The sequence below is a fragment of the Piliocolobus tephrosceles genome, chromosome 16 (genome assembly GCF_002776525.5).
Source record: "Piliocolobus tephrosceles isolate RC106 chromosome 16, ASM277652v3, whole genome shotgun sequence".
Lineage (NCBI taxonomy): Eukaryota > Metazoa > Chordata > Mammalia > Primates > Cercopithecidae > Piliocolobus > Piliocolobus tephrosceles.
Window position 1 is genome coordinate 28,280,952 of NC_045449.1, and position 21,734 is coordinate 28,302,685.

At 45.4% G+C, this 21,734-nt stretch overlaps 1 protein-coding gene and 1 long non-coding RNA gene across 3 annotated transcripts in view; one reads left to right on the forward strand and one right to left on the reverse strand.

The window, feature by feature from the left end:
- Positions 1-21,734, reverse strand: part of ASIC2 (acid sensing ion channel subunit 2) — a 790,972-nt gene that overhangs the window by 598,598 nt on the left and 170,640 nt on the right. The window lies entirely within an intron of this gene.
- LOC111526880 overlaps positions 14,469-21,734 on the forward strand; it is a 50,071-nt gene continuing 42,805 nt past the window's right edge. Inside the window, exons 1-2 of the long non-coding RNA XR_002726515.2 lie at positions 14,469-14,773; positions 15,140-15,200. This is a non-coding gene — a long non-coding RNA (uncharacterized LOC111526880). The remainder of the gene's footprint in view (positions 14,774-15,139; positions 15,201-21,734) is intronic.

Sequence of the window (21,734 nt, forward strand, 5' to 3'; positions counted from 1 at the left end):
AGGCACTCTTGCTGCGTAGCCTTCCTGGTGACTTCAATTTCCCTCTCAGCCCAAGCACTCTAGAGTTGATTACCAGGGAGGGCCTGCCCACTCTCAGTGCGGACCCAGAGGCTGCCGGGTAATTTGGCCCACTCCTCCAGCTGGAGCTGACCTACAGGAGGATCAGGCCTCCTCCCCGATACACAAAAAGAAGTAAAACCAAAATGAAATCAGATTTTGTAATAAATGCAGACCACGTTCCCTCAGCCAATATCGAGACAAAGTCTATTCTGCTGCCTGTCACTGGAAAAGTAATAAAGCAATAGAGAAGTGAGTTATAAAAAACGCAAACGACGAATCCCCCTTCTGAATACTGAAGGGAAGGTGGGGTTGGGAGATGAGGCAGCAATGAGTGGGGACCTGGAGTCCCAGCTTGCTGAAGCAAGCCTGGTCCACAGACATCACCTCCACCAGAACTCCCCATGCCCACTGCCTTGGCCATGTGGAGGCCGAAGTTCGCAGAGAGGAAGGGACCAATGACAGTTACCTGAAAGGTCAGAAGAAAAGTCCTGATGAGACCCTGGGTCCCCTCATCTGGGTCCAGTGCTGTCTGGAGAATCTGCAAGGGTTGGGGTGCTGGGTGGTCCTAAAGGCAGCGCCAGCCATTTTAGCACCATTCCTGTTGCCGTTTGCACTTTCTTTTTGGGAAGAAGCAAGTGCTGGCCTGCTGGCACCAGCTCAATGACTGCTTAGCAATTACATCTCTTATTATAAAACTGTCAGTTAACAAATTGATCTTCAGAGGTATGATTTAGGTCCCCATTTGTCCAGGCCTGATCTATTCATTGGGAGGTAACAAGTGTAGAGCCAGAAAAACCTGATTGTGAATCCTGGCTCTGTTACTTACTACTCAATTAATCTCTTTATCTCTCAGGCCATCCATTTTCTCCATTGTAAACAAGAATAGTAATAACATATATTTGGCAAGATTATTATGATTAGTAATAATAATAACAACAGGTATTGTTTCTAGAGTGCACACTATAAACTGGGTAACATAGTAAATGATTTACAAATACTAACTCCTTCCACCTTCACAGTGGCCCTGGGCGGTAGGCCCTGTTATTATTTCCATTGTACAGATGAAGAAAATGAGGCTCTGTGAGGATAAATATCTTGCTTAAGATCATAAAGTATATAAAAGGTAGAACTGAGATTTCAATCCAGGACTGACTCCAAAGTCTATGGTGACCTGGAAACTGTGCCTTCCTGTGCTGTATTACCATGGTCCTCATTCCTTTATGCTCTGTGGCCAATTTCCGTTTTCAGCTTAAGAAAGAAAGTACAGTCACTGAGATGATGCAGCAGCAGATGCTGTGGGTGCCAATATGCTACACCTATTCTTCCCTCTTTTTTCTTTTCTTTTTTTTTTTTTTTTTAGATAGAGTCTCACTCTGTCACCCAGGCTGGAGTGCAGTGGCGCCATCTTGGCTCACTGCAACCTCCACCTTCTGGGTTCAAGGGATTCTCCTGCCTCAGCCTCCCGAGTAGCTGGGACAACAGGCATGTGCCACCATGCCTGGCTAATTTTTGTATATATCTGTGTTTTTGAGTAGAGACGAGGTTTCACCATGTTGGCCAGGCTGGTCTTGAACACCTGACCTTCAGTTATCCACTTGTCTTAGCCTCCTAAATTGTTGGGATTACAGGTGTGAGCCACCCTGCCTGGCCTCTTCCTCTTTTCTTTCTTACCAAAAGAACTTTTTTCTTTTCAATATCACCCTTTATACATTTCAGAGGAGGGGAGCACTGGTTACACAGGTGTCATCAATTTGTGGAATTCTAGTAAACTGCATACATATAATAAATGCACTTTGTGCAAGTATATCATATTTCAATTTTAAAAGTTTTGAAAAAGAGACATAGACCCCATGATACCTTCAAATCACTTTCAACTGGGAGAGAGAGAGAATGAGAGAGAGGAGAGGAAGCAAACACAGCAAATGGTGAGCAATGAGTGAAGAGAAGGGAATACAGATGCTCATTCTAATATGCTTCCAAATTTTGCGTAGCTCAGAAATTTATCGAATCAAAAAGGTGGGGAAGAGACAGAGGAAGAGTTAGATCCTTCCCTCCTTCTGGGTGATGGAGTGAGGATATGATGTCTGGAACCTCAGCAGGTCCATCTCTTACATGTTGTGCCATGGGATCCTAGGCAAGGTACTTTGCTGAGCTTGTTTCCTTATTCTTACCATGAGAATAATAATAGGATCCCACTTCTTAGGGATGCTGTGAAGATGAAAGAAGCTAATATATGTAAATCATTTGTTATGATGTCTATTCACATCATGCACTAAAGAAAACAGGAGCAAAATGATGGAAGATGCCTGGGTCCTTGATGATATCATCAAGTCACTGAACTAACTCGTCCAAATACAGCCTCATTTGCACTTTTAGTCATGTGAGATAACATACTTACTCTAAGTCATTACGATTCGGGTTTTTAAAAAATTGTTGATAAAATTGCACTCCCTATCCTAAGGAAAACATTTAAAATTCAGATGAAGACGTATTGATAATGGGAAAAAAGTAAAAAACATCCTAACTATGTAGAAATAAAGGTAGGATTAAACAAATGATGTAGGGTAAAATATTATGTAACCATCAAAAACGATGTCAGAAAATTGTTTTATAGCATAGGAAAATGCTTTTACTCTAATCATGATTCCTGAAATAAGCAAAAATGCAATTATAAAAGGTTGGAAGAAAATACCCCCAAATATGTATAGTAGGCTAGATTTGAGTATTTTAATTAAATGCTTTAATATTTTTTGTATTTAAAATGACTATCATATATTATTTTATAATAGTTTAAACAGTAGGTTTCTAACCTTTATTTATGACATATACAAACATTAGAAACAAAACTATATATTTGTATGAGATCATCTACATACAATGCATTTAAAATGGAAAAAAACACATAATGTGTTAAGAGTAATTACCACTGAGTTGTGAGATTATGAGCGACATTTCTCCTACCTTTTTATATACACATGCACACATGTTATACATTTTCTACAATGAGTACATGTTGCTTTAAAATCTGAAACAAATCCAATTCTTAAAAATACCAATTTATAACTTTTACATCCAATATTATTGCTTCAAACCCTATGTCAGGTACTCAAATCAATCCAATAGATTTTCATTGAGTGTGTAATAGGTACCTAATACTGTGTGATAATAATCACTACCCTTTATTATATACTGTGATCATAATTTTATATACATTATCTATAATCTTTTCAGTAAAGTACTGAATATACATATCATAATAGACCAGATTCAAATGCTGGTCTATTGTATCTACTCGGTTGCTTGCTCTCCTTCAGCTGTAGTTAAAAAAAAAAATCATACAAATCAATGTAGTGTATAAACCCTGTTAAAAAATAAAACATCTCAAAGAAGGATGAAGTGCTTTCAGGTTGGTAAGATCTGGGGAAATTTCAACAAGCAGGATTGAACAAGGAAGAGGCCAGCTTCCTGAATGAGGGGAGTATTGTGGGTGGTGGCTTGGATGGGAGAATGTGTCGTTCAATGCTGGGGATTACAAACTAGCCCACGTTGGTTGGGGTAAATAAGTATATTAAGAGGAAGGAGCAAGAATAGAAACTATAGATTAAGATGATAGAGAGCTCTGAATGTGAGACTTTGGAATTTAAATTTAATTTGCTGGGCAATGGGGCCACATAGGGTAGGGATGAGTTTTGGAGCACATTGCTTTGATGAGTATTTAGGCAGGACCATAGGAGCGAATTAGAGAAGGGAACCTGAACTAAGCCTGCCGACATCCATTTCTTCTTTTGGGGAAACAAAGGGACAGAAGTTTAAAAAACTGTCCAAAGTTAACAACCAAGAATGAGACAGGTTGGAATCCCAGGTTATCTGACACTGTTGCCTACCCAGCGTCTGTGGAGGTGGATGCAGCAGCGGTCAATACAAGGCCAGGCAAAACTGTGCCCTGGCCCTGAGATGGGGAGGAGTGTGTTGTGTGCAGCGGAATGTTGAAAGTCCTCAGAAGTGTGGTATCTGTGGCCCAGTCACCCATTAGTATGTGTGGGAGCAATCAAACTGGGCCACACATGATCCTGTAGATTTGGGACCCTCCCCGTTTTTGCTCACTGCTCCATGGCAGCCAATGTGCCTAAAGCTGGGAGCAAGCTCCCAATCCCACCCAGGGCATCCCGGGAGGCTTATTACCTTGAAGAAGCAAGCAGAGCTCCAAGAAGCAAAACGTCTCTGTTAAAGCAAAACATCATTAAGATGAGAAGAGGCAATGTCTCCAACACCCACACAGTGCCACTGGAGCTGTAAAATGTGCCTCAAAATTAGACGTGGGAAAGAGCTTCACCAGTGCTGACTGTTCATCCCCAAGGACAAGGGCCGCCTGATTCCCTCTAACTTCACCCCCAGCTCTGCCACGAAGCTGCGAGTGTTTTGTCTGAGTCTGTTTGAGATGTCTTATGCAATAGAACCTCATTTCTGAGAAGAAATGGCTTGCTTTCTTTCATACAATGTTCACATTGTTGGGAAAGTTTCCCTGACACGCAGCCTGGTTTGTGCCTTTCTTGCTTATAAGAAGAACCTTGAAGTCTCCAAGGGGATATGTTCTTTAAGAGGATGTTCAAAACCCTAAATAGACTGACATTTTCTTCCATGGGGAAGAGTATTATATTGAGTACTGATTCATTGTGTTGCATTTGAGAGGCAGGATACAAGGTGTAAAGTTCTCATACTTGCTTCATTACACTGATTTCTTGCTTGCATCAAAGATAGGTAGATTGGTAGGTATGTAGGTCAGGGGTTATTTTTGCCATTTTACAGATGAGAAAATGAAGGCTCAGAGATATTGATGACTTGACCAATAAGTCACACTGAAATTAAGCGGTAGAAATGGGTCCATTTACTCCAAATCCAAGGTATTTCCAATAACACACTCTAGCCATCACTGTTCTGGGCACCAAGGAAGTATGGTAAATGAAGGGTCACCTGTCCTATATGTGTTCATCATTAAGTTACTGTCTTTCCATTTTAAACCAACCCTTCTCTGTGCAGCTTTGGCCTGCTGGTGCTGCCAATCCTATTTTCTTGCCAGCTGGGTTAACGTTAGGTTCTGCTAATGGGGGCACTAGGGGAAGGTTGCAAGGCTGGAGAGAAAAAGGACTTCCAGCTCGCTTCCTGGTGGCTTTCTGCCTGCTTTTGTTCCTAGAAGCTTCACCCCAGTGGTGCTGCTTCATCTTGGCAGAGGTAGTTCCTTCCTAAAGCAGCAGCTGAACTCAGTATGGTTTTTTCCAACACTTGCAGAACCAGTGGTATGCATTCCACCACCCACCACCAAAATACCAGCACCAGCTGGGAGGCACCCTCTTCTCAGTGGTCTGAAGCCAGCCCCACGGGACCCCTCCTATGTTGAGCTCAGAGACACCAGTACTAGCCGATCAGCATCTCCCTCTCAGAGGTCTGAGCTCCAGCCCAACAGGGCCCCTCCTCCAACTTCCTGCATTTTAATAATCCCAACCTTTTTTCCTCCAGCCCAAGGGACAGTGGATGCTTTCTGTAGTAGCTACTATCTCTGTAACACCTTAGTGTCCTCTTTTACTTGTTCAGATACCTGGTTAATGAATTTACACCTAGTTAAAATTTTTTGTATTACGTTCTCTCCGTTCAAATGCCTGGGATAGTTCCTATCTCCTGAGTGGCCATTGACTGATAGACAAGCTGAGGGCCCGTCATTAGACTATTATAATCAATATAATATAATGAGTGATGGACTCATGAAACAAGGTAGAGACAAGTCAGAGGTCGAGTGCCTGACACATAGTAGGGCGTCAAGAAATAGCTAATTAATTTAAAAAAAATGAATCACTGAATAAAGGAAAGTCTTAGTGTTGAAGGAATGTTTGGGCAGTTATCCAAGCAGGAGAGGCAATAGGAGAGGAAGCGTTGGGAAAGCGTTCTTGAAGAACAGCTTCCACCATTCAGAGAATGAGGGTTCAATCTGAAGTGGGTTGTATCTCAGGAATTGACCTGAGAAAGGCTGAAGCAAGGCCAGGCTAGGGTTGTGACACAAGTGTAAGTTCTTTCATATTTGCGAGGGAGTGGAAAACTCAACCAAAGGGAATCGGGTAGCCCTGGCTGCCCCTTCGGGCAGGAGGGTGTCCCGGAAGCTCTGAGCCCAACGTTTCTCTCCACATCCACTTTCCAACCTCCATCTCCCCTTTCCAAACTGCACCTCTGGGAAGGAGTAAGAACCAGCTGGGGAAAAGCCACATCAGTAGCCTACCTACCTCTTACTAATCCTTCAATATCAGCTTAAAACTCACATCACCAGGGAGTCATTTCTCAGCCCCAGAGGAGGCTGGTCCCCACTGTCAGAACCCCACAGCAGTTTCTCCTTCTACCACTCAGCACACTTGCAGCCATGTGTTCAATGCCTGCCCCCACCCCAGAATGCAAGTCCATGAACAAGTCCAGTTCTGTGGGCCTCCCAAACACCATCTAAGGTTCTCAAGAACTGACATCATGGCAGATCTTGACCTAGTGCCCAGCTAAACGAGCCTGCTCCTTTTGGTCCTGATGGCATATGCCTCACTCAGCCTACAGCTCCTGAGAGCTGGGACAATTGTCTACCTCTGCAAGTAGCGAGGCTTCTGTAGAGAGGCAGAGGATAGCTGCTCTGTGGCCACCTGGCCATGGGCCTGGCAGCTGCTGCCCTGACTGCTCACCCAGCTCTGACAATTGGAATAATGGGGATTTATTGTACTTTCCCTCTGCTAATCCCAGAGATGAAGGATGAGCATCTGGAAAAGCTCGTTTGGGGTTGGTAATGACCTCCAGGAGGGAATTCTCACACAACCTCTACCATGCCCCTACTCATATATCCACCTGTCCCTACATACCCAAAGCTCTGAATTCAACTCTGACCCAGATGCTAAAACTATCTTGTCTAATCCAGGTGCATTTCTTTCCAGGCAACCTCAAGCACAAAGGCTTAGAAGAGAAGAGAAGCAACATGTCCTTGGGGTCCACAGAATATGGAATCTAGCCTGACTGGAGTTGAAGGTCTCTTGAGGATTTATGTAGTAGACACTTGCTGTATTAGTCTGTTCTCACACTGTTATAAGGACGTATCTGAGACTGGGTAATTTATAAAGATAAGAAGTTTAATGCACTCACAGTTCCACATGGCTGGGGAGGTCTCACGATCGTGATAGAAGGCAAAGGAATAACAATGGCATATCATACATGGCAGTAGGCAAGAGAATGTGTGCAGGGGAACTACCCCCTTATAAAACCATCAGATCTCGTGAAACTTATTCTCTGTCATGAGAATAGCATGGGAAAATCCACCCCCATGATTCAATTAACTCCCACCAGGTCTCTCCCATGACACATGGGGATTATGGGAGCTACAATTCAAGATGAGATTTGGGTGGGGACACACCCAAACATATTATTTCACACCTGGACCCTCCCAAATCTCATGTCCTCCCATTTCAAAACCAATCATGCCTTCCCAACAGTCCCCCAAAGTCTTAACTCCTTTCAGCATTAACTCAGAAGTCACAATCCAAAGTCTCATTTAAGACAAGGCAAGTTCCTTCCACCTATGAGCCTGTAAAATCAAAAGCAAGTTAGTTACTTCGTACATACAATAGGGGTGAAGGAATTGGGTAAATACACTCATTCCAAAAGGGAGAAATTGGCCTAAACAAAGGCGTTATAGGCCCCATGCAAGTCCAAAATCTAATAGGGTAGTCATTAAACCTTAAAGTTCCAAAATGATCTCCTTCGACTCCATGTCTCACATCCAGGTTATGCTGTTGCAAGAAGTGGGCTCCCACAGCCTTGGGCAGCCCCTCAACTGTGGCTCTGCAGGTACAGCTCTCCTCCTGGCTGCTTTAATGGCTGGCATTGAGTGTCTGCGGCTTTTCCAGGTGCACAGTGCAAGCTGTAAGTGAATCTACCAGTCTGGAGGGGTCTGGGGTCTGGAGGATGGTGGTTCTCTTCTCACAGCTCCACTAGGCAGTGCCCCATTGGGAACTCTGTGTGGGGGGTTTAAACCCACACTTCCCTTCTGCACTGCCTGAGAGGAGGTTCTCCATGAGGACTCTGTCCCTGCAGCACACCTCTGCCTGGACATTCAGGCATTTCCATACATCTAGGAGGAGGTTCCCAAATCTCAATTCTTGTCTTCTTTGTAACCACAGGACCAACACCACATGGAAGCTGTCAAGGCTTGGGGCTTGTACCCTCTGAAGCAATGGCCTGAGCTGTATCTTGGCCCCTTTTAACCATGGCTGGAGCTGAAACAGCTGGTATGCAGGGCACCATGTCCAGAGGCTGCACACTGAAGAGGGGGTCTTGGACCCAGTCCATGAAAGCATTATTCCTCCTAGGCCTCCTGGCCTGTGATGGGAGGGGCTGCCACAAAAGTCGCTGATACACCCTGGAGACATTTTCCCTATTGTCTTGGTGATTAACATTTGGCTCCTCATTACTTATGCAAATTTCTGCAGCTGGCTTGAATTTCTCCCCAGAAGATGGGTTTTTCTTTTCTACTACATGGTCAGGCTGCAAATTTTCCAAACTTTTATACTCTGTCACCTTTCCAATGCTTTGCCACTTAGAAGTTTCTTCTGCCAGATACCTTAAATCATCTCTCTCAAGTTAAAAGTTCCACAGATCTGTAGGGCAGGGACAAAATGCCACCAGTCTCTTTGCAAAAGCATAACAAGAGTCACCTTGGCTCTATTTCTAAGTTCCTCATCTCCATCTGAGACCACCTCAGCCTGGACTTTGTTGTCCATATCACTATCAGCATTTTGGTCAAAGCCATTTAACAAGACTTTAGGAAGTTCCAAACTTTCCCACATTTTCATGTCTTCTGAGCCCTCCAAGTCTCTAGGAAGCTCCAAACTTTCCCACATTTTCCTGTCTTCTTTAGAGCCTTCCAAACTGTTTCAACCTCTGCCTGTTAGTTCCAAAGTTGCCTCCACATTTTTGGGTATCTTTACAGCAGCACCCTACTCCTGGTACCAATTTACTGTATTAATCAGGGTTCTCTAGAGGTACAGAACTAATAAGATAGATGTATGTATGATGGAGAGTTTATTAAGGGGTATTGACTCAGATAGTCACAAGGTGAAGTCCCACAATAGGCTATCTGCAAGCTGAGGAGCAAGGAAGTCAGTCTGAGTCCCAAAATCTCAAAAGTAGGGAAGCCCACAGTACAGCCTTCAATCTGTGGCCAAAGGCCTGAGAGCCCCTGGCTAACCACTGGTGTAAGTCCAAGAATCCAAAAGCTGAAGAACTTGGAGTCTGATGTTCAAGGGCAGGAAGCATCCAGCATGGGAGAAAGATAAAGGCTGGAAGACTCAGCAAGGCAAGTCCTTCCAGCTTCTTCCTGCCTTATTCTAGCCACGCTGGCAGCTGACTAGACAGTGCCCACCCAGATTGAAGGTGAGTCTGCCTCTCCCAGTTCACTGACTCAAATGTTAATCTCCTTTAGCAACACCTTCACAGACATACCCAGGAACAATACTTTGCATCCTTCAATCCAGTCAAAAGCAAGTTAGTTACTTCATAGATACAATATTAACCATCATGCCTGCTGTTCTTGCATATGGTGTTCCAGCACTCATTCCTCAACTTTCCAGTGATAGAGCCCAAAGAGTCTCCTTTTCATCACCCACTGCTCTTCTACTCTTGGTCAATGGGCTTTGCCTATGCTAATCACACTGCCCAGATCCAGGGATGGGTGTGTGATCCAGCCTGATCCATCAGCATAGTTCACCCTAGCTCCAGTTGTTGGTTTAGGAATGACCATCTGACACAAGTGGGATAAATTCAGTCAATGCCAAGGCTCTTAATGAAACTATTAGGCAAGCGTCACTCTCTTTCTGCTGTGGAAACTGCTGCAGTGAAGTGTTAGCCCGCAGCTGCCAGCAGCTACCTCTGCCTTCTCATGAACAGAGCCTGAGAATGGAGCCAACACAGAGGATACCAGACCCAAAAGATGGAGAGGGACATTTGAGCCCCTAAATCTAGATCTGCCTGTATGCTTCAATCCTTGCACCAACACATGTCCTTTCTCTCAAGCCACTTTGAGTTGAGTTTTCATTGCCAGAAATGGAAAGAGTCATGACTAATGTATGTACATAGATGAATGAGTTCCATGCCTAAATGTTTGACTGGAGATTGATCCTGGACCATTACACCCATGGAGAACTGTGAGCTCTGTTAAAACTCTTCAAAAGTTTCCTGTTGCTCTCAAGATATAACCTAAACTCCTTAACCACGGTTTTAGAGCCTTCAGTAGTCAGGACCTTGCTGATCTCTGGCCTCAGCATGAACCACTTTTCCTCCCAATTTATATTCTGGCCACACTGGACTTTAAGTTTCTAGAATGTACCATTGTCTCCTGCTTCAGGCATTTGTCCTCTTCCTTGAGCATGCTTCACCTACTTAAGTCCTACGATTCCTTCAATATCAGCTTAAAACTCACCCCATCACTGCCAGGGCTCCACAGCAGTTCTACCTTCTAACACTCAGCACACTTGCAGCCAGGCGTTCAATGCCTGCCCCTACCTCAGAATATAAGCCTCTGCAAGAGTCAGATCGGTGCTGCTCTAATCTCCATGCTATCACTAGGACGTGAGTAGAGACCCAACAAATAAATATTTGTTGAATACCTGAATGAGATAAATAATGCAGGCAACCCTAAGTATGTGGAAGTGGAGGAGATCTAAATTAGGGCCGAGACCTGTGGGTCAGCCAGCTAGGCATAAGGTGATCAATGCCCAGGCCAAGGTGGTAACTCTAGTAAGAGAAAGGAACAGGGAAGGGAAAGGAAGGAAACTCTATGTGGAAACTGAGAATGGAAGAACCAAAAGAATTTGACCAGCTTTGATGAAAGCTAGAAAAAGTATCTTTAAAGAGACACCCAAGCCCATGAACCAAGTGCATAAGAGGAATGTGCAGCTATTGGCAGGGGCAGGGTCACTGCTTCAGGACACAGTTATGCTGCTCATGTAGGACAAAGCCTCAGCATTTTGCAGGACCCAGCAGGGATGATGGGGGCAGAAGATAGGCCCTTAACTGGTGGATCCTGAACAGGTCCATCACAGTCAGTGGTGGAGGCTAGAATGGAGCAGAGAGCTCATCCTGAGCTTATGTCCCCGGGAACTGACAGAGTATCATGGGAAATTCTGCCCTCCAACTCCACCTGGCTGAAGCTGAGCTGCATAGTAATGGGTGCTCCTCAAACAAGGTGCCTACATTGTCCTCACAGGGGCAGCCAAAGTGGTATTTACTGTTTGGATTTTCTCTCCAGAGCACGCTTGCTGTTCTGGGAAGATCTCGGGGTGATTTGCATAATTGCCTTCTCAGGTGATGATTGCTCAGACCAAGAAAGAATTTCAAAAAGCCCACCTGCTTGCCTTTCTGGGTAGCATAAAGGACATATTTGGGAGGGAGGAAACAAGTCAACCAAAGGGAGTCAGATAGCCCTGGCTGCCCCTTCAGGCAGGACGGTGTCATGGAAGCTCAGAACCCAACATTTCTCTCCACAGTTGCTTTCCAACCTCCATCTCCACTCTCCAAACTGTAGCCCTGGGAAGAAGTAAGAACCAGCTAGGGAGAAGTCAACTCAGGAAGCTACCTAACAGCTACAAATCTTTCAATATCAGTTTAAAACTCACATCATCAGGTAGGAATTCCTTGGTTCCAGAAGAGGCTGGCCTTTCACTCTCAGGACTCCACTCCAGTTCCTTCTTCTAACACTCAGCACACTTGCCACCATGTGTTCAATGCCTATTCCCACTTCAGAATGCAAGCCCATGAACAAGTCCAGTTCTGTGGGCCTGCAAACACCATCTGAGACTCTACCATTTGCTAGTGAAAGAGACCAAGGAGCCCACAGTCAAATGAGGAAGGAGGCATAGAGATAAAACTTGGGAAGATAAGTAATAGACATAGGGTTCTTTGGAACATGGAGGAGGAGCTTTGAGCCCAGCTGAGGCAGGGGTGAGTATCAACAAAGGCCTCCTGGGGGAGGTGACATCTGAATGGAGTCTTGAAAGAATATAGTGCCTGGTACATAGTAGATGCTCAAATACCCAAGGATGAATGGCCCAATAGCAGGATGGATGGGTAGGTAGATGTTCCAGGGAGAGAAAAAGCTGGCTCAGTCCGTTCTTCATCCCAGAGCCACAGCGAATTCTGAAGCTATTCTAATGCCTTGTAAACAGCACAACATTTGGCATGGTGTGTAGAATGTGGGGTGTCTCTTCCGTTATCATTTCGGGTCAGGAATAAAGTGCTCACAGGAATAAAGTGCTCATGTCAGCTTGTACTGGGGGCTACTGAGACAGAAAAACCAAGGCTCAGCTGACTCCACCTCAAATCAACAGGATGCTGTTTAAATATGTAAGAGATTCACCCGGCCACTGCCTGCACTGTCTAGTTTTCTTCGAAGTGTATGAAAAATGTGCTTAATATTCATGCTCCATTCCAAAGAGGCACAGATGGGGGCCAAAGAGGAGAAAACCATTTTTAGTGAAAAATGACTAGTGTCATGTCTCCCAACCCAAACTAATATATTTCTTGAGCTGACCTTAAGCTACTTCCTACAGGAAGCCTTCCTCAACAACTACAGATTCTGCATCCCCCTCCCTTTCTAACTTCTTTTCACTTCACTTGCCACATCTCTACTTGGGGTGTCAGCTATTTTGTTCACGGACTGTGTGCACATCTTGTGGTCTCTCCACCTCCCAGGTTCCCGGAAACATATGTAAGAGGAGCTCAGTTTTAAGGATAAGAACACTGAGATCTAGAGAGGTGTACAGCACCCACTTGCCCCAAGTTTGCACAGCTCACAACTGCAGGAGTCAGGCTTCCAGCCTGGACTGGTGCCCAGACTCTGCTCCCAACTACACTTCTACCAGCCCCCTTCCCGTCTCGCAGCCTCCCCATCTCATTTCTAGTACACTGCTCTCTATGTTGCACCACTGTTTTCTGGGTGCATTGGGTCCCATTGTCTTGCCTCCTGAAGAATAGGGTGAGTGGCTTAGGAGAACAGAACCAAGAATTCACATTTTCATTTCTGTCCCATGCTCTCTCCCCATTTCTGGACGCAGAGTAGGTGCTGATAATATGAAGCACAGAGAGAAAAATGTCAGCACAAAAAGGAAGCATCTGTTCTTGGGCTTTCATTATTCAGATGAGAAAACTGAAGCTCAGAGAGGGGAAGTGACTGAAATATGCATTGGACAGAATTGAGAAGAAAGCAGGCTAGCTCCTGCTACTGTACTTCACACATAACAGGTGCTTAAGTTATGCCATTGTTATATTATATATTATGTATGTTCCATATAATGTATAATAATATGTATAATATATATCACCATCATTGTCATAATTTTAGTGTTGTCTGAATGAGACCATTAAACTCAGCATGTCTTGTCATTGGGGAGTTCTGAGGGTTTTCATAAACATGAGTCTTCAGTTCATGGAGCCAATCAGGAGGACTGAGGTGACTGACTTTCAGGAAAACAAAGGCCAACAGAAAGATGATAAGGCATTCTTATATTTGTAAAGTATTTTACAGCAGACAACTTTCTTAAAAGAAAGATTGCTAAATTTGGCATTAGGAAATCTGGGACTGAGACCACGTCTGCCACTGGATGACTTTGACGAAGTCATTTGTTTTCTTTGAGCTTCAGTCTCCTTTGTAAGATAAAGCTGTGAGATGAACTCAGAAAAGAAAATTGTGGAGCATGCAGGACCCAACTCCCCATTGCTGTGCTCATAGCAGCCATCACTAATTGATCACCACACTCTTTGTGCTATGCCCAGGTGAGGCTTCAGAATCTGTCCCCGGAAACCACTACCCATTGGCTGGCATGGACGTGTTAGGTGAAACCAATTTGTTACTTTCAGTAGATGCCTGTACAGCCAACTCCAACTTTGACTTTCTGACTCCATAAGTCTATCACACATCCAGCAACCTGACAAGGTTGGCAGAACAGGCCTCACCCCTCTACCCCATAGGAACAATCTGAGCTCAGACCAGCTCAAGTTTAGATAGTTGGTGACTGATGGTGGAATCAGACATTAGACCTCTCTAAATTGGCCTGGCAAGAACATTCAATAGTTTCACATATTCCCTGGCTACAAAAGACTCCCAGTCCCTCAGAGTCAAGGACCACGGTAAAACGAGGAAATAACCAAAAGCTTCATTCTCCCTTTCACACCACAAGGTGGCTGAGTGAGAACCTCCCTTCTGGACAGGTGATACCATGCTGCAAAACCAGGAAGTAGGTGAAGTTGTTGATTTCTTTCACTTTCATCCTCGTGTCATTAGAAGCCCAGTTCCTCTTGACAGCATCTCCCAACCACCACCCACTCTGCTGCTACACCGCATCTGGTCACATATCGCTCAGACTGTTTCCAGAACTTTCTTCTTTCATTTGAAGGGGAAGTTTGTTGATAATAGCTTAGAGTGAGACCTCATTCCATTGAAGGCAGCTGCCTGCGGTGGTGGAAAGAGAACTGAGGCTGGAGTCAGAACATAGAGCTTCTTGTCCTGCTGCTGTGGCTTTGGGGAAAGTTGCTGTCCTTCTCTTGACCTCAGTTTTGCTTCCAGCTTACGATTTCCAAGAGAGAAGTGTTTAATTCTTGGCTAACAGGGCAAAGTGCTCACGGACCTCATCCCTACACTGGTGGCTGGGTGAGTATTCGGGGAACAGGGAGTTCCAAGAGCCTCCAAATCCCACTTTCCATACCCCTTTTAAAATGTATTTAGTGACCAACATTCTATGGGGTGGTGAAAAATGAGAAAGAGGAAAGGATGGGAGATGGCTCTTATTGAATGCCCATGACGTGCCAAACATGTCCATGTAATAGCTCATGGGAAAAGTGCTGATATACCACTTTATAGATGAGCAAATCAAGGTTCAGAGGGGTTAAGTGACTTGCCTCAGATCAAACAGCTGATAAATGGCAGAGCTAGGATTTATATTGAATACTGCTGACTCTAAAGTTCCTGCCCTTTATATTCCACTGTGGATATTTTTTTCTTTTTTTAATTACATAGTAAGAAGCATGGAGAATAAACAGGAAGCCACAACTCACAGGGTTCCCAGCCTATCAAAAAGGTAAGCCAGCCTCCTGAATAATTGTAATACAAGGCCAAGCATGAAAGGATGGGTATAATCCAAGAGTCACAGATGAGAACAGACTTCATGAGGAAGTGGCATCTTTTCAGGTTGGTCTGGCCTCCCATACAACAACGACAACAATAAACAGTGAAAGTAATGAAGAACACTTATCTGTACTAGCTCCCTTCCTTGTGAAACAACTATTCTTTTCTTTCCATTTTAAAGAGGAGGAAAGCAAGACACAGAGAGGCCAAGTAACATACCATAGGTCACAAAGCTTGGAAGTGACAGAGCCTGGATCCATTCCCAGGCAGATTGGCTCCAGCATGTACACTCTTGATGAACCGCACTCTACTGCTTCTTGTAGTATTTTCTCACCTTGACCACCACCTGGGGAAGTAGCAGGAGATCTGGGGAATCCTGTGAGAGCATTTAGGCCACCTTCCTTTCATGCCAGGGAAGGGACTAGCCCAAGGGGAGCAGTGGGTTGGAGGAACAGAGCTCAGCTCCCCTCCTCCCAGCTCAGACCACTTGCCAGTGCTCTCCTCCTCCTCTGCAATGCTGGAAAGATGCCAGCCTGCCAAGGCCCTCACTATGCAGGCTCTGGATAGAGAGGAAGAACCCAAGCCACTGTTCAAGGTATTTTAGTAACATGAAGATAGCAAATTACCCACAATGAACAATTCTATAGAACAAGGTGTTCCCTGGTCTCTGAGTACCTGTGCAGATGGTATTGTTAGCAGGTATACAGGAGAGGAGCCAACCTTTGTGAAGGGGAGCTCTTTTGGGTGATTTGTCTTGCCTGTTTTGCTTTTGCTCAATAAAGAGGATAGCATGGACTTTGGAAGGAGGCAGGCCTGAGGTGGAATTCTACCATGTCGTTCTGTAGCTGTGTGACCTTGGGTAAATTGCCTAACGTCTCTGAGCATCCCATCCATAAAATGGAAATAGCACTATTCCATGCAGAATTCTATGAGGATTAAAAGGAGATAATGTATGTAAAGTAACTTATATAATACCGCATTCATTATGAAAACAAACATATCTGAACCGCCATAAAAACTGGCAACATCATAGAATGTAACTCACTAAAAAGATCCAAGAATCAGGAATTAAAGCAAGAAGAGGATTACCCTGTGTTGTCCACTAACTATACACCTGACATAGTATGAGAAGTAGTTTACACACATGTTCTCACTTTACCCTTTCATCAACACTGTGGGTTGGACGACACTGTACCCATTTTACAGATGAAGAGATTAAGGATCATAGAGGGTCAAGATCTTCTCCAGGAATGCTGCTTCTTTGACTCCTTCTGTTCTCAGATCAGTTCAAGCCTCTCAGCTTCACTTGCTAATTTTATACATAGTTGATTTCCGGCTCTATTTTATCCCTAGCTTCCGCAATCTGGAAATGTGTTTTGCACTGATAATTTCATCTATTCTGGTACATCAGTTGTTTCCATACAGGTCTCCATGACCTCGTGCACCCACCCGTCTTCGTCCTAGCCCAAATGTGGGCTGTGCTCCCCTGTTTCTAGTGTCCTGTTTTATATCCATCCCACTGACACCTCACACTCTATGTCACCAAAAGCAACTCACTCCACCCCAACTCCCCTTTTCCTGGTTCCCTGTGTTTATACATAGCACCTCTCTTCAGTCACCCAGGAGGGATTTCTTTGGTGTCTCCATTTATTTATTTACTTTCCCACAATACTCATATTCAGGCAGAGCCCTCTCTTCAGCAACCCCCCATAACCACCATTCCCTATTACCCACACAATGTTCTGATTAGGATTCTTCTTTTTTTCTGAGAGAGAGAGAGAGGGTCTTGCTTTGTGGTCTAGACTGGAGTACAGTGGTGCAATCTCAGCTCACTGCAGCCTGAACCTCCCAGGCTTAAGCAATCTTTCCACCTCAGCCTCCCAAGTAGCTAGGACTACAGGCATGCACTACCATGCATGGCTAACTTTTCTATTTTTTGTAAAGACGGGGTTCACCACATAGCCCAGTCTGGTCTTGAACTCCCAAGCTCAAGCAATCCATCCCCCTCAGCCTCCCAAAGTGTCGGGATTACAGGTGTAAGCCATCACGCCTGGCCTGATTCAAATTCTTAAACACAACTTTGAAGGTACTCAAAAGTCTTCGGTTACACCCCATTGTTACCTTATAAAGTCTTAACTATAGCTTGCCATCGGAGACACCATGAAATTGCATCTCAATCTATTTCTCCCTCTAATATACGCCATAGCAAAATGGGTAACACTGTTCCCAACAGTATATCTGATCCCTAATTAGTAGTAGTAATAAAAGCTGCCAGTGTCAGAAGCACTTGACATGCAGTGTCTCGTTAATTCCTCACCACACTCCTGTGAGTAGACAAGATGTGAAACCTATGCAGTTGCATAGGGCCCTGTGCTCAGAAGGCTGTGCTCCCATGCCTGGTTTAATGCTCTGCTCTCACTGTGTGGAAATTTTTAATGCTTTTTCAACTAGGGGCCTCATATTTTCATTCTGTCCTGGGCCCTGCAAACTATGTAGCCAGTCCTGGAAGCAGCTGCTATTATTACCCCCATTTTACAGATGTGAAAACCAAGGCCACACAACTAATGAGCCCGAGACTCTTGTCAATACCCATATTGTGCCAAGGGTGGCAGACCCACACTCTGGGCTTACTGTGTGCCATCTACTATGCTCCCTCCCTTCCTCCTCATCCCCATGTTGCCAAAGTGAGTGGCATTCCCTGTCCTTAAGGTTAAATGACTTTCTCACAAGTTTGCCTGACTTTAAGCCCAGTGCCCTTCCTGCTACACCGATCTGAATAAAATGGTGCCTCCCCCCAAACTCCAAATTCCAAAGCCAGGCCTGGTGTCTAGCGAGCCCTGAACAGGGGGCAGAATCTCTGCGGAGACCTCTAAAAATAAAGCCTGCCTGCAACTGTGTTCTGAGACCTGAAGCTTCCTTCTTCCTCTTAAAAGCTGTTCCCGTCTCTGAAAGCAGCTTCTCACCATGGGCTGTGGCTGCTGCTTTTCCCGCACTGCAAGGGAGAAACAGAACAGATTGCAGGAGCAATTAAACCATCACATGGAAAGCCCGGAGAGATTGGGGAGGGGGGAGGAGATGCTGTTTCTTAATGGCCTGCCTCTATATTTAGCCTGAAATACTTCAATCTCTGACCCTTCCAGGGAGCAGGTAGAGGTGAGAGTGAGGTTGGGGGTTTCAGCTCCATTGGGCTTCTGGGTCAGGAAGCGCCCATCTGCCAGTGTGCGGCCCCATTACCGCCATGCCTTACAAGGACTCACCATATGGCAGGACAGGAAACCCCAACCATAAAACAAGCCGTGAAACCACAGCACAGCCTGCCTAGGTGGAATTTGGCAAGATGACTCAGCAAAGATGTTAAGACAACAACAGGGAGCTGGCCTGCCCCACAGGATGCCAACTTCCCCAAGGGGATAGGGGGCTTGTGACAGGTGGTGAAGGGTGGTCAGCCTTTAGTTTCAGCCCCAGTTACAGAAGAGCCTCCATTCCTCTCACTTGCTGCATCCTGAGTCAGACAATGTGTGTGGGGCGGATGGCAGTGAGCTTTTAAAAAAGCACAGAGGCCAGGGCCCCAGTCCTAGAGATAATCATTGATTCTGGAGTGGGGTTCAGACATCTGTATTTACTTAAAACTCTCCAGGTAATTACAAGCATGGCCTGTTGAGAAACAACCAGTAGTAAGAATAGGCATAAGATGCATTTGACTTTATATTCTAGTTTTGGTCCTTCGCTTTTTGGGGGACTTTGAAGAAGTGCAGGTTTATCTCAGAGTCTCAGCTTCTCCTTCTCTATATGAGTATGACATTCTCGATTTCTGGTACATAGTTGATGCCCAGTAAATGTTGTGGGCTCACCAAATGGATGAATGAATGGATGATGTAAGCAAATGAGTAAATACATAACCTAGTACAGACGATGTTAGTTCCTGCAGCCACACGGATATGGCTGTTTGTCTTGGGCTAGGCTGTCCCACAGGCAGACTCAGTGACAAGGAATGAAGTAGTCTATCTGCGAGGTGGTCCCAAGTAACATCAGCAGAGGATCTGGGGAATGAGAAAGGGGAGGGCAGGAAGCAAGGCAGGGTGCATTAATAAGCTCATGACTATTGTGGACAATTGAGGCTCCGTCCCACTGGGGTCTCTGGGCGACAATGTGGATATGCTGCAGAGTTGTCTCACCTGAGGGACGGGAGCTGTACCTATTCTCCAGCTCCCATCATCAATGACTCAGGGCCATTCCTGGGGGCAGGAACTCCAGGGCACTTCTGCTCTGTCCTGCTTGTGGGCTGAGAAAAAGCCCTGGGGCAGAGAAGTGGAGAGGCCCAACTGTTTGTTGTAGAATGCCATCGGTAGCTACTGCCATGGTGAGTGCCAAGGGGATACAGGTGAGGCACCAACAGCACCTGCCTCGCTAGGCCTCTGATATGTAACTTTCCACACTGGGCTAGGGGTCTGGGGGAAGAGGGAAAGGAAAGGCCCACTCATAGTCCAAGCTCACTTATACCACACAGCTGCCAGTACCATTAGGATCTAGCAATGCAAAGTCCTGTTTATCTCAACGTGCCTGTTTCCTTGGCAGTTCTGAGGCTAGCAGTGTTTTGCAGTCTCTGAACTATTGACATTTTGGGCTCATTAATTCTTTGTTGTAGGGAGCTGTTCTGTGGATGTAGGATGTTTAGCAGCATCCCTGGCCCCTGGCCTCTACCCACTAGATGCCAGTAGCACCTTTCATTATGACAACAAAACTTGTTTCCAGACATTATCAAATGTCCCCTGGGTGGTAAAGTTGCCCTCAATTGAGAACCAGTGGGGTAGTTGGATACCTTTCCTCATCCTCAAAACCCAGGCAGCACCCCACTTAAACTTCTGGAGCTGTGGATGCATCTTGACCAGGCCATGCCCTCCTTGGTCTCTGCTTAGTCGGATGCTGTGCTTGGAACACATCCCAGAGACAGGCAGTGCCCACACCCAGCTGTGAAACATGCTGCTCCCTTGCTGAGCCAAGCCCTGAGCTATGGGCAGAGGAAGTTAAGCAGCAGCTGTGGCATCACAGTTGGACTATGGGGACCACACAAGACAGGGAAGTTAGGCAGCTTCAGCTCCAGCGGCCTCTACTCCAATCTGGGTCCCAAAGGCCAAGGAGGAGGATTTATCAGACCAACCCCTAACGCAGAGCCAGGGAGATTTAAGGCTAACTCAACAAGGAGTTTTTGTGAAGAGTTGTAAGCACTCATTGAGACTATGCAATTATCCTAAGAGATGCAGTAAGCACATGCAGAGCCAGCAGGGAAAGGCATCCAGGCTAACTCCAAACTACTTGCTTTCATCATTAACCCTGGTGGCATCCGGTGAAAGGTGGGGGAGAAGTGGGGGCTGAGAAATCTTCCTCCAACAGGCCAGGGGAGATGCTCAGAACAAACCCAGGTGTCCTGAGTCACTCGTGCTGACAGCAGATTCATCGCCCTTCAGTCCTGCAAAAGAGATAGCCAGCCTCCCTTTGCTATACCTATCATCCTTCAAATCCGAGAAGCCAAACTTGGGCATGACAGGGTTGTGTTTCTCCTCTGGGCTGCTCCCTCCACTCCCATTTCTTTATGCCTCCCTCCAGGATGCCTGTGCAATGCACACCACTCAAAGGGCACTCAGTGGCATGCAGTCCTCCAGCAGAAATGATTCACAAACACAGAAGCCGGCTGAGCACAGAATCCAAAGACGGGCAGTGGGGCTCCAAGCCGGCTGTGCTAGCAGCACACCACCTCTCCTGCCTTTGTTTTCTGGGTTGTCAGTGCTGCAGCCTACCTGGTCAAAACACGGTAAAACACCAAGCAGAAGCAGAGAAACCTCTGTTCTCTGGCCTGGCCCCTGCTGCAAACTTTAGAAGGCTTGAGAGAATATTTGGCACCTGGAGAAGAGCAATGGCAAGTCTAAAGGCTGCAAGGAGAACATTTCACACATATGCACGCACACAAATGCATACACATACATACACTCACACACCAGCTCCTGAAAGTGACAGTTTGTGAGTCCCTGTCCCCGCCCTCCGATTCACATGCATAATTAAAATTCCTCTGAAGATAAGAAAGGTGGGAAAGAAGCAAGGGATGACTTTTGCTGGAATGAACTCTCTGGAAATGCAAGATTGTGTCAGGACATGCCCATATACATGTAAGGACACACAAACACAGAATTAGAACATTTTCTACCTACAAATCTACCTATCTTATCTGTATTTGTGAAAAAAAAATTATAATCCAAAGAGATTAAGAGGCTTTGATAGGATTATACAGAGCTGGGACTCAAACTTGGATCTTCAGACCTAGACCTTGCGATGGATTTAGAACAATCTGCATCCATGATTTAATTGGGAGAGGGACAAGGGATTGAAATTCTTGGCCTGTCTTCGTGTAAATAGAAGCTGTGATTCTGCTGACATTAGTAACAATTCTTCCCTGAGACTGAGAAAAACAACAGAAGTAATAATAATAACCACC